At 41.8% G+C, this 13,159-nt stretch overlaps 1 protein-coding gene across 6 annotated transcripts in view; it reads left to right on the top strand.

Annotated features, from left to right (window-relative positions):
* The window catches only part of SLC4A8 (solute carrier family 4, sodium bicarbonate cotransporter, member 8), a 114,950-nt gene that overhangs the window by 36,497 nt on the left and 65,294 nt on the right, over nt 1–13,159 (top strand). For 2 of the 6 annotated variants that reach the window (XM_014542111.1, XM_014542113.1), the window contains exon 1: nt 6,234–6,388. The exons of 3 other annotated variants lie outside the window; for them this stretch is intronic. The gene's annotated coding sequence lies outside the window, so the exon portion shown is untranslated. Of the gene's footprint in view, nt 1–6,233; nt 6,389–7,117; nt 7,122–13,159 lie in introns of those variants that run through there. One more of the 6 variants, XM_014542120.1, reaches the window with a different exon arrangement.

The following is a 13,159-nucleotide window of genomic DNA, read 5'->3' as shown; positions in this document are numbered from 1 at the left end:
CCCGTGTGCACCGGCGGGGACCTCTGGCCCCCGGGGTGCTCCCTGTTGTCCTGGCCTCGCCGCGTCGAGCAGGAACGTGGGAGAGAGTAGCCAGGGGCCATTCTTTGGTGAAGCGGGTCTCCTCATTGTGCCATTTCGAGGGGTTTCGGGAAGCGCCGGAAAGACCGGGGGCGGGGGCCCAAACCTGGTAGTGAGCCCCGCTCTCTGACCCTCCCCGCCCGCCGGCCCATTGCGCAGGCATCTGGCAAGTTCTGGGCGGGGAGCGGAAATGGGCTGGGGCAGTGAGGAGTCGGGAGCAGTGTTCATTTAAGGGGATGAGGAAACCAGGTGTAAGTACTGGTAACCCAGCTGTTGGGGTGGCGAATGCAAGGAAAAGCACCGGACTGACTGTGTGTCAGAGTCCGGAGGTTCAAATCTCACCCAGGCTTGGCGACCTTGAGCGAGTCACTTGCCTCCTCTGACCTCAGCTCCCCATCTAGTGAAATGGGAATGACAATGTCTGCTTTGGTTTGAGGGCAGAGCGAGGTGCTGTTTGTGAAAGGGCTTTGTGAAATGTTTATTGTGAGACAGGCAGTAAGTGAGTGCTACCTTACTCAACTCTCTACTATCACCACCCCCTTCCTGTGCCATCAGGGGGCATAGCTACTGCCCTGGAGAGAGGGACTGGTTGAAGAGAGGGTCTAGTCCAGTGGTTCTCAACCTTCCTAATGCCTCGACCCTTTAATACAGTTCCTCATGTTGTGGTGACCCCCAATTTCATTGTTACAATTTGGACATAATTAAAGCATAGTGATTAATCACAAAAACAATATGTAATTATATATGTGTTTTCCGATGGTCTTAGGCGACCCCTGTGAAAGGGTCGTTCGACCCCCAAAGGGGTCGCGACCCACAGGTTGAGAACCACTGGTCTAGTCTGAAGTGGGAGGCGGTGAAGAGAATGATGGACCTTCCTGGGAAGGATGATGGGTCTTGGAAACAGGCGCCACGTTGACATCAGGGATGGTTTCTGTAAGGGGTCAGGGAAAACACTCGGAGTTTGCAACAAAATGGGTATCAGATACTGACTCTTCTCCCTGTAGTAGTTTGCTACTAGAAGAGCTGTAATTCCTTCTTTGCCTGCTCCATCATAAAGGAACCTTATCTCAGGTTTTAGAAAATCCTTATCTAATCTGTTAAGGCCTATTAAGTGTATTTATTCACTTACATTTGGAATACAATGATGAACAAAAATAGGCAGTGTTTTTGCTCTCGGGAGCTTCTCATCTAGTGTGTGTGTGTGTGTGTGTGTGTGTTTTGGGGGGATAATCACAAGTAAATGTGTTATTATAAACTGTGGTAAGTTCTTTGAAAGAAAGATAGACAAAATATGGACAAAGATCCAAAGAATAAGGGAGCTCAAAGGGCCGTGGGGACACAAAGAACACTATATGCAAAAGTCCTGTGGCAGGAGGGGGTACATCTGGCTACAAGACCTGAAAGAGGGCCTGTGTGGCTAGAGCCACAGAGAGTAAATGAGGGGAATGGTGTGAGATATACTCTGGCGTCATAATATACAGGACCTTGGTAGCCCATGCTGAGGAAGTTGGCATTTCTCTGAGGAACAAGGGGTAGACACTCTAGAGAGCAAAAGAAGAGAGAGGAAGAGAGGGAGAGTAAATGAGGGGAATGGTGTGAGATATACTCTGGTGTCATAATATACAGGGCCTTTGTAGCCCAAGCTGAGGAAGTTGGCATTTCTCTGAGGAACAAGAGAGCAAAAGAAGAGAGAGGGAGAGAGGGAGAGAGGGAGAGAGGAGAGAGGGAGGGAGAGGGAGAGAGGAGAGCGCGCGCGCCAATGAGAGATTAGATTTTCCTATTAAAAAGATTTCTCTTGCCCGGCTGGTATGGCTCAGTGTTGACCCAGGAACCAAGAGGTCACTGGTTCAATTCCTGGTCAGGGCACATGCCTGGGTAGTGGGCTCAGTCCCCAGTAGGGGGTGTGCAGGAGGCAGCCAATTGATGAAGTTTCTCTCTCATTGATGTTTCTGTTTCTCTATCCCTCAACCTTCCTCTCTCTCTAAAAAAATCAATAAAAAACATTAAAAAAAAAAAGATTTCTCTGGCTGCAGTGGGAGAACAGGCTGGAATGAATGTGAGGAGACAGTGTCCTTAATGTGCAGAATGTGTACAGGTTATACTGTCAAGGTCATAATAACCCCTAACCTTCTGTTAGTGTTTTGTGAAATAGATAATTCCTGAGTGCTTCTGGGATAAGATAGAAAATAATTACCTCCTTTACATCTAGTTCATGAAACTTTCATGAGTGGTAGGATGAGGAGAAGAAAATAAATAGAGTAGGAACAGTAGGACCTCATGAAGGCTGAGTCAGGTGATAGACAAATGGGAATGTGGATATAGTGAGGAAAAGAAATGAGTGTGGAAGGAGGAAAGTAAACGGGCTGACTTGTGGGAGACACAATCAACCAACTGAAAATTACCAGTTAATCCTCCCAAGTAGGCTGTGTGGAAGGGAGACAGACCTTGCAAATTGAAGAGATTGTATAACTTCTCCAAACAGAGATTCCAGACATCACATCTAAATATCATAAGTCTGTGTTGTTTTCTCTGGTTTGGACTGTTGCATAGCCTCTCATGATTCCCTCTGCCTTCTCCCTTGCCATTCTACTTCAAGCCTGGCAGTAGAGGGAGCTTTTAAAAACACAAATCAGATTATGTCATATCTATCTTGAAACCTTTTAGTGACTTTCCAGTTCATTTTAGAATATAATCCAAACTGCTTGTCAAGCTTTAACATGATCAAGGCCATGACCACCCTCTCTGACGGCCTCTCTCCCCCTCTCTGGCTATGCATCCCTGCACTGGCTTTCTGTTCCTTCGATGTGGCCCGCTCCTTCATGCTTCAGGATCTTCGTTCTTGCTGTTCCCTCTGCCAGGATATTTTTCTACCTCAGCCTTCTCAGGACTCAAGTGTCCCCTCCCAAGAGTGTCTTTCCTTGACCTTTAACCACAGTCACTCCCTTTCATACGATACTCTTTTGTTTTCTCAAAGCACATATAATTCATCCAAAGGGTTCTTGTTTTGATTTCTTGTTTATTTTCAAATAGAATTTCATGAGGGCAGGGACCAGGCACACAGTATTTTCATGTAGCACAGTGCCAGGTATAGTACAGGTCCGTGATTCTATATTATAGAACAGATGATTCTCCCCTAGTCAGAGCCGGTGTGCCTCTCCTTAAGGAGCTTGTGGCCTTGTCAGGATTAGCACAGGGCAACAGACGGTCATTGCTGGATGACACAAATGCTCTCCCTTCTGTGCTGTTGTGTCTTTGCCCAGATGTTCCCAGCTGGAAAATCTTTCCTATCCTCTCCAAATATCCCATTTTAACCCCCAAGTTTCATATCACTACCAAAATTCATCACTCTGTCTTCTCTGCTCAGACACCCACCAAGGTCTGTTTTTTCTCCCACCCCTTACTTATGGAATATACCTATTCATCTCTACTGCTAACCTGGCAGCTCCCTTTGAGGACGTTGTTTTATGTAAGCTTTTATTGGTGCTTGCCATGTGCAAGACACTGTGTTAAGTGCTTTCCATGCATTATTTCATTTAAGTCTCTCAATAACCCTGAGAGCTACATGCTCTTATTATCCCCATTTTTCATATGAGAAAACCAAGATGCAAAAAGATTAAGCAATTTTTTCTAATAAGTGGCTGCCCCTCTTCAAAGATGTCTCCTTAATCACTTTGCATTACTGTAGCTGTTGTCTTTGATTCCTAGACCAGTGCCTGGCTCAGAGTGAGCATTTAATAAATGTTTAGGAAGGTATGTATGGCAAGGTGTACAAAGGATATTATTAGAGTGGGAAGAGACTGGAACGAGGGGGCCAGCTAAGAGGCTGTCATTTAGGATGAGTCAGTGAAGGTCCGCATTATTGTATTTTGATGACATCTCTAGAGGTTACTATTGAAATTTTAGGAGTCAGTGAGCCCTTAAAGGGCGTAGCAATGAAAGAAGATAAGAAAGCTTTAGGGAAGCCTAGTTTGGACTGGAACTGGGGACATCTTCAAAATTCCTAAGATTTCTCCTGATCAGCACTCCATTCTGAGCAGAAAGAAGTGCTGGGAGGAGAAGGTGGAGAGGTCAGAACCATCAGCACTTGAATCAAGTAGTGCTAGGACTTTCAAGGAGGTTCAGAGAAGGTGGAAGTGGAGGAGTGGGGAGCAAGTGAATTTGGGAAGCTACTAAGGCTTTTCTGTGAACGAGGCCTGCTCAGAATGGAAAACTTTGCTGAAGTCTTGAGAATAACAAACCCTGGCAAGTGGGTGATAATTGAAAAGCATAGCCAAATAGGAAGGGAGTCACACTCTATATCTTATGGTGGGCCTGATAAAACTCTAAGGAAAGATTCCTGAAGGAGACCTGAATACTCTTGCCCAATGATGCTGGCACATGTCGGAGCTCAGTTAATATTTTCTGAGTGAATGAATGAATGGCTTTGTAGAGAGCAGGTCAACTTTTCTGAGGTCAGTTTATGATAAGCAGTCAGTATTTGTTGAATGTTATGGAACAAAAGTATCAACCATAGCAGCTCTCCTCTCACTACAGTGCAGTGTACAGTCAATACTCCATCACCCTCTTCCAACACATGCTGGGTGTTCTTTCCCTACATGGGAATTGGGGAAATTGTGAGAATTCTCTTTACCTGGCTTTACCAGTTCTATTGGGAAACTTCAGTAGGAGAGGTGTGGGCTGTCAGGGGGACAATTCAGGCTGCAAACTTACTGCCTCAAATATTTGTAGATAATTGTCTTAGCTCATGGTTTGCCTTGGCAGGGTAGACAGGGCTCTCAGTCAAGCCTGAGCAGTAGTAACCAGGACACAGCAAAGCAACTGTGTTTATTCTAAATCTGCTGCTAGGTAACAGCAACAAATCTTAGATAATGGAGAGGGTGCTTGTTTCTTGTAAGGTAGCAACACATTTACTCTGGTCTTGGTAGTTAGAAAGCCTTAGTGCAGTGGTCGGCAAACTCATTAGTCAACAGAGCCAAATATCAATAGTACAATGATTGAAATTTCTTTTGAGAGCCAAATTTTTTAAACTTAAACTATATAGGTAGGTACATTGTTATTAACTTAATTAGGGTACTCCTAAGGCTTAGGAAGAGCCACACTCAAGGGGCCAAAGAGCCGCATGTGGCTCGCAAGCTGCAGTTTGCCGACCACGGCCTTAGTGTATGTGTTAGTTTCTATTGCTTCCATAACAAATTTTGTGGCTTAAACAACACAAATTGCTACTCTTACAGTTCCGTAGTTCAGAAATCCAACAAGGTCTCTCAATGGGCTAAAATCAGATGTTGGTGGAGTTGGGGTTCTTTCTTGGAGGCTCTAGAAGAGAATCTGTTTCCTTGACCTCTTCAGCTTTTCCAGGTTGCCTGCATTCCTTGGCTCATAGCTCCCTTCCTCCATCTTCAAAGCCAGCAATATAGTGTGTCTCAGACCCTGCCTTTGGCATCATATCTTTCTCTGACTCTACTCTTCTGCCTCCCTCTTCCACTTTTAGGGACCCTTGTGATTACATGGAGCCCACCAGAGAGTCCAGGATAATCTCTTTATTTTTAAATTCAGTTGATTAACAATCTTACTTCCATTTTCAACCTTATTTCAGGGGTCATTATTCTGCCTACCATTATGTATTAACCAGTAATCTATACAGGACAGGAGTGAGTGACTCCAAGTGGGGTTCAATAAAAGAGTCACTGAGAAACCAGAACTACTTTGAAATTTTATGCCTTTAGAAAGCTGCTGAAGAGTCAGAATAAGAAAATCATGGGTATTCAGGAGCTCATGGCTACCCAGAAGAGGTCTGGAACAGCTGTGAAAAATCCTGGTGGAACCCCCTTTTTTTTCCTATAGGGTGGCTGCATTCAGTGAGGAAGTCAAATTGAGGTCATTCAAGAGTTGGGGATTTATGGGTCATATTCAGTGACAGAGTCTTTTTTTTTCTTTTTAAGATATATTTTTATATATGTTTTTAATGATTTTTTAGAGAGAGAGGAAGGGATAGGGAAAGAGAGAGAAACATCAGTGAGAGAAACACACTGATCAGCTGCCTCCTGCACGTCCCCTACTAGGGATCGAGCTTGCAACCCTGTCTTGTGCCCTTGACTGGAAATCGAACCCATGACCCCTGCCGTGCATGGGCCAGTGCTCTATCCACTGAGCAACACCAGACCGGGCCAGTGACAGAGTCTTCAAGGGCCAGAATTCACAGACTTTTCTGGATGAAGAGGAAGATGGAAATGAATAAAAAGATGGAGAACTATTGAAAAAGTCTTGGGGCAGTTTGAGGGACAAGATTCAGGAGCACTAAGGATTCAAGAAGGTAATAATGTGGATCTTGAGCTGTTCTGTGGACATGAGCTCTCAAAAACAATCCAGGTTCTTTGCGTTTAGCAGTATTAGAGTATAACGTTAATATAAGGAATACAGAGAAGCTTGAGTTCTTCCCATCCCATTTAGTTCTTGTGAGATCTTAGCCTTGATTTAGGTCTGTTGTGAGGATTAAGTGAGGTAATATATGTAAAGCACAATGCTAGACCTATGATATAGTAAGTGCTCATAAATATTTGTTTCTAATACTAAATGCATTAACTCAGTTTGCTGATTAGAAACCCTGGAAGCCACTTATATATTTGTTGATTTTAAAGAATTGGTTAAATATGTTGGAACTTAAACGCTTGACTTTTTATTGTCCAGGGCAGGGGAGGATGGGAAGGTGGAGGGGTAGGAGCGTGCTTTTTACAATCTCTGAAAACATTGGAACCTTAGGGAAAAAAGATGAAAGAGATCTTTAGAGGTAAAATATCTGAGACTGACTGCCAGAAAAGAGGTGGGGCTGAGTTTGGCAGGTATACAACCCCACAGGTGGAGCTGAACAGTAGAGGTGTGTCAGGGAGAGGGTTCAGGTGGGCTCCACTGCCTGCCATCTTCTTCCTCCTCTGCAGCCTCTGTGGCTGCTTCTAGGAGCAGGAGCCATTATGTAAGACTCAGCCCTGCCCCTGCCTTTTAATTTGTCCATTAACTGTAAGTGAGAATCTGGTTTGCTATTCAGCTATAATTCATTCATTTTTCAAGGCTCATAACAATGCTTTCTCCCTCACTATGTGCCTTGCAGTTTCAATGTTTATTTAACTCCTTTAGTTCTTTTTATCTTATTGTGTTCTTGTGATAGGCATCCAAATAAATACACAGTGGTTCTTGTCAGTGAGTCAGGAAGAAGTACAGAAAAGAGACTTAGAAACAGGGCCTTTTCTCTAGTTCATCCTTCTTTTCCTCCCTCCCTCCTTTCTTTTTTCTCCTAAACTTATATAATGTGGCTCATATGATTCTAATCTTTTTCTGAGTCATAAACTCCCCTGAGAATCCTGTGAAAGTTATGAGCCCTTTCCCAAGAAAAATGGACACGCACACATAATCCTCTGAAGCCCATTCATAGGAACCCTAGAAATCCATGGTTGAGAGATCTTCTCTGCCATAAATAATGATGGTATCAGAGGAAATAATAGCCAACTGGTGAGGACTCTGCAATAAGAACAGACCAATGAGACTTGACGTACCTTTCTTTTCATTTTTATGATTTTAAACAAACCTCACATATACTTGAAGTTTATGGAGCATTTCAAGCATGTACCAAAGTAAGAAAGACTTGTAAAACTGAATCACCACGTACCCAAAGACCTGGCTTCAACAAGGAGCATTGATTCATCTATGTTTCCACCCATTCTCCAAATTCCAGACATCATATTATTTCACCAGTAAGCACTTCAGTGTGTATCACTAAAGATTAAGGACCATTTTTAAAGATGACATAACCACCATATTACAATAGTATTGTTACATTTAAAATTAACATATTCTTTATATAATCAAATATCCATCCAGTTGTTTAAAATTCTGTGAGTGCCTTATAAGTTTTTTAAAATAGCTGACTTATTTGAATCAGGATCCACATTCAAGCCTGACCTTTTAAATGCCCTGGCTAATGGTGTTTGACAGTGACTCTGTTTTCTTTGGCAAGACAAAGAAAGTAGATGAACATTTATTCAGTGAATTTAGGCTGTGATTAACCAATCTAAATTAAGGAAACAAACAACAAGTCGATTTTCAACCTGAATTTTTCAGACAGTTGACCTTGCTCTTTATATTTTGCTTTCATAGTCTTTGAGTCAAAAAAAAATCAATCATCCCTCCCTTCCCCCTTTTATCCAGATTCCTGCTGTGTTCTATGCTGTGTCATGTGTCTGTAGGCAGTATTAAGCATACTAATTAATTGATCATTGTCCTCTGGATATTACAAACCTGTGGGGGAGCCAACATGAAAATTTATTATGAGGAAATATGTTATATGACTTAAATAATGAGTTCAGAAAACTAATAAGTATTTATTCATCAAAATTGATTGGATATTTACCACATACTGGACATTTTACTAGGTGCTAGGTACACAGGAGTGAACATAAGTACATACCCTCCTGGGATTCAGAGGCGTGAAAGCTACTTACAATGGTAAGCTACAGTATTAGACTCTGGGAGAACATAAAGACGAAAATATGTGGCTCCTGCTATCAGGACATTCATGATCTTAATCATAAGCTAGATGAACAAATAAGTCTAAAACAAAGGCAAGTTTTTTCTATCTATAAGTTATTCCTCAAATAGGACTTTATATGAGAGTCTTTACAATTTAGATGGAAGTGAAACAGACATGCTTGGAAAATTGACTCAAAAAAAGCACCTATGGGGATGAGGAGGACATTGATGTTAAAGATGTATTTGAAGATTTTGAATAACGTTTATAAAGTGTGACAATAAGTAATACTTCTAAGTTAATTTATTATTTTGCATCTGTAATCTTTCAATGTTATCTATAAATATTTCAGTAGGTGTCACTAAATGATAAGGATTCTTTAAAAAATAAGCACAGTACCACCTAAAGAGAAAACCAACAATTTTTTTAATATCATAAAAGATCTAGTCAATATTCAAATTTCCAATTGTCTCAAATGTCATAACTTTAATATATTGATTTCAGAGAGGAAGGGAGAGGGAGAGAGAGATAAAAACATCAATGATGAGAGAGAATCATTGATCAGCTGCCTCCTACACGCCCCCTACTGGGGATCAAGCCTGCAACCCAGGCATGTGCCCTTGACCGGAATCAAACCTGGGACCCTTTAGTCCACAGGCTGACGCTCTATCCACTGAGCCAAACCGGCTAGGTCAAATGTCATGACTTTAAGAAGATATTTAAAAAATAACTAAAAATTTTATTTCAGTTAGTTTGTTTGAATCAAGATTCAAGTAAAGTCCACACATTGTGGTTGGTTCATTGTCTCTTTTAACCTGTTAGTTTTGCCTTTCTCTCCCTCTGTCTCTCTCTTTTTCTTTTTGCAATTATTTATTTTTTAAAAGAGGCTAGGGGAGGATTTGTCCTATATGGTTTTTCACTGTCTGGATTTTGCTGATTGTATTCCCATGGTGTAGTTTTTCTGTAGAGCTCTGATTCACTGTATTTTCAGTAAATTGGTATTTGGATTTAGAGGCTTGATCAGATTCAGGGACAATTTATTTGGTAAGATTGCCTCATGGATGGTGATAAGGTCTCCCATTAAGAGGCATATAATGTCTGGCTGTTTCTGTGATGTTGGTGGCTGTTGAAAATCAATGCAATCCATTTGTACTGCAAAATGGCAATCTTCTAATTCTAATACTCCTTTCCATTTATTTTTTTAATAATAAGAAACTTCTCTCATCTATTCTATGGTACAATTTATATAGGGAAACGGATTAATTTTTACCAGCTTTCAAAGCAATCAGTTAACTTATTAGCATATCTTCCAATGTTAACCAATTAGTCAATTTTTTGTTGTTAATCTTCACCCGAGGATATTTTTCCATTCATTTTTAGAGAGAGTGGAAGGGAGGGGGAGAGAAACATAAATGTGAGAGAGACTCATTGAATAGTTGCTTCCCACACACACCCCAACCAGGGCCAAGGATTGAGCCTGCAGTTGAGGTATGTGCCCTTGACCAGAATCAGACTTGCGACCCTTCAATCTGCAGGCTGATGATCTATACACTGAGCCGAACTGGCTAGGGCCAATTAGTTAATTTCTAAAGTGACATTGTGAACTTGTGGGTTTTAATATATGTATTTGATATATTCAGTTTGTTGCAGTTATTACCCTTATTGGTTCAAATTGTCCTCTTTTATAAAAATATGTTTTTACTGATTTCAGAGAGGGAGAGGGAGAGAGATAGAAACATCAATGATGAGAGAGAATCATTGATTGGCTGCCTGGGGATCAAACCCGCAATCCAGGCATTTGCCCTGACTGGGAATCAAACTGTGACCCCTGGTTCATAGATAGATGCTCAATCACTGAGACACACGGCCAGGCATATTGTCCTAGTTTTGGCAAGGGACCTCTTTAAGTTGTCTACTGAGTCCATGTGACACAACCCTAGTTGTCTTTGAGTGCCTTTTAGTAGAAAATGGCACTGAAAGAGACCACAATCTAGATGCTAATGGTACTCATTGCTAGTGGCTGACCATTTTTTTTCTAGGGCTTTTGAGTGGACAGAGCCAGAAAATATAAATTTATAAATTAAAAAATATTTACAGATAAAAATATGTCATATATTCTTGTTGATACTTCCAATTCATATTCAGGATTGCACTGGTTTTTACTTAACTTCTATTTTACAACTGTATCTCCTTGCACCCCTGCTGAGAATTCCAGTTCTCAGACACATTGAGAGTGACAGAAAAAGTTCACATAATTATTTGTTTTATCTCACAATACACAACAGTCTCAGAGTGATAACACCAACACTACAATCAACAATATGGTAACTAAAAAGCAGTTTAGGATCTTTTTCAATTCTTTTTGTTTTTAGGGTATATCCTACTAAGGATGTTCAATTTATTATGTTTAAAGTTATTTGGAATAATTTCTCTTAGAATAGTTATGCCATCAGTTTGGTATTTGTTTCCATTTTGTTTTTGATTTCTGGGAATTGATTTTTAAATTCTTAATTTTATTTTAAAATTATGTAAAATATATATAAAATAAGGTATATTCACAGAATTTTAGTTTCTATCCTTGTCTCCTATCCTCTATGCCCTCCCTCCTTCTATAGGTAACTATTTGAAAACATCTTTTATGGCTTATTCTTCCTTTATATATTTTAAGTATAAGCAGATACTTATGGTTCAAAACCCTTTCTTAGACAACAGTTATACAGTTTTCCACCTTACTTTTTAAACTTGATATTATATCTTGGAGCTTAATCCATAGTAGTAGTAATATATATTTTTATAAATATGTCTATAAAACTAACTAAATAAAATACTATAAGTAGACATTCGAGTATTTCATCTACTTTCCTACAAGTTTATTTATTCAAGTTAGCCTCAAAAACTTTTTTTGAATCTTCTTTTTAGAAAAATGGATTCTTTTATATTCAGGCTTGTCTTATTTGGGGGTATAGATGATAACTACAAAATAGTAAAATTGGAACAGTAAACTGGAAATTTGAGCAGGATTTGGAAGGATGGTGAGGATTTGCTGTGCTGGAGAGTTGGGGAAGGGGAGTGTTAGGTAACTGGACAGTATGAGCAAAGGCATGAAGGTGGGAATGTGCACGGTGCCTGTGGGATCAGTAAGCCTGACTGGAGCTTCAGGTTTGGTAAAGGAAATAGACTAGTAAGGAAATCGGTTCAGATATTTTTTGAAATAATTCAGGGTATGGTGAAGGTCTTGATAAAGTAGGTACCATTATATTCATTCTTTTAACAAAGATGTATTGAGCACCCACTATGTGAAAAGTCTTCAGAGTGCTGGGGAAACAGTGGAAAGGAAGACAGATATGGTCTCTCCCTTAAGGAGCAGAGACATTTCATTACTAAGGAGAAGTACAGTGTGCGATCTATATATATAAAAACCTAAGCAACCGTCCGACCGACCATCTGACCGGTAGCTATGACATGCACTAACCACCTGGGGGCAGATGCTCAATGCAGGAGCTGATGAGCTGTGGTGACTTGGCAGCTGCTGTTCTTGGGTGATGCACCCAGAACCAGAGAGGAGGGAGCCCAATTCAGGGGCGTGTCACCTAAGAACCACCTCTCGCAATCTGGGACCCCTTGGGTGATGTCAGAGAGCCTGTTTCAGTCCAATCACCGCAGACCAGACCAAGGGACCCAACTGGTGCGTGAATCCATGCACCGGGCCTCTAGCCCATTGGCTCCCCACTTCGTGTCTGGCTCCCCACCGGGCCTCTAGCCCATTGCAGAGGTCATGGGTTTGGCCCTTACAGAAACTTTTCGACTTGATTAACTAAATGATGAGACGTGCAAGACCTACTGGCTGTGGCCCCGATGTCTGCCCCTGTACCGGCCCATCTGTTTAATATCAATTTCCAGTGGAGGCAGCAAATTTTCCCACTACCACTCTCAGCTGGGAAATTGGATGAGGCTTCCCTCCTTCTGGGAGGACAATAGTGCCAGCGGGCAACCTCCGGGGAGGGAAGAAGGCGAAGGAGTAGCTCAGGTGGGAAGAAGGAGGATCCTGCCACCACAGGACTCTGCCTGGGCGGAAGGGCCTGGGCAGGAGCCTGACATTGAGCAGGGTCCTGCCCTAGGCAGACTGGATTCCAGGTTAAGTAAATCCTGTTTGCTAAATAATTGCATTTTGCAGCTAAATGCCCACAAGTCATCAAACTTAGGGTAAAGTGAGATGAAAGAAGCGAGACAGATACAGAGAGAAAGTGACATAATATTGGGAGAGGAGGGAGCCTGATTCTGGGGTGCATCACCCGAGAACCACCCTCTCACAATTTGGGACCCCTTGGGGGTTGTTGGAGAGCCAGTTCGGCCCTATCCCTGTAGAACAGGCTGAGGGACCCCACCAGTGCACGAACCGTGCACTGGGCCTCTAGTCCTATCTAATAAAAGAGAAACATGGTAATTAGCCGTACATCCGCTACCCTTCCCATTGGCTAATCAGGGCGATATGCAAATTAACTGCCAGCCAAGATGGCGGCCAGCAGCCATGCACTGAAGCGAACAGGGAGGCTTGCTTGCTCCAGT

The sequence above is a fragment of the Myotis brandtii genome, unplaced genomic scaffold, assembly GCF_000412655.1.
Source record: "Myotis brandtii unplaced genomic scaffold, ASM41265v1 scaffold29, whole genome shotgun sequence".
Taxonomy (NCBI): domain Eukaryota; kingdom Metazoa; phylum Chordata; class Mammalia; order Chiroptera; family Vespertilionidae; genus Myotis; species Myotis brandtii.
This window is presented reverse-complemented; position numbering and strand designations above follow the sequence as displayed.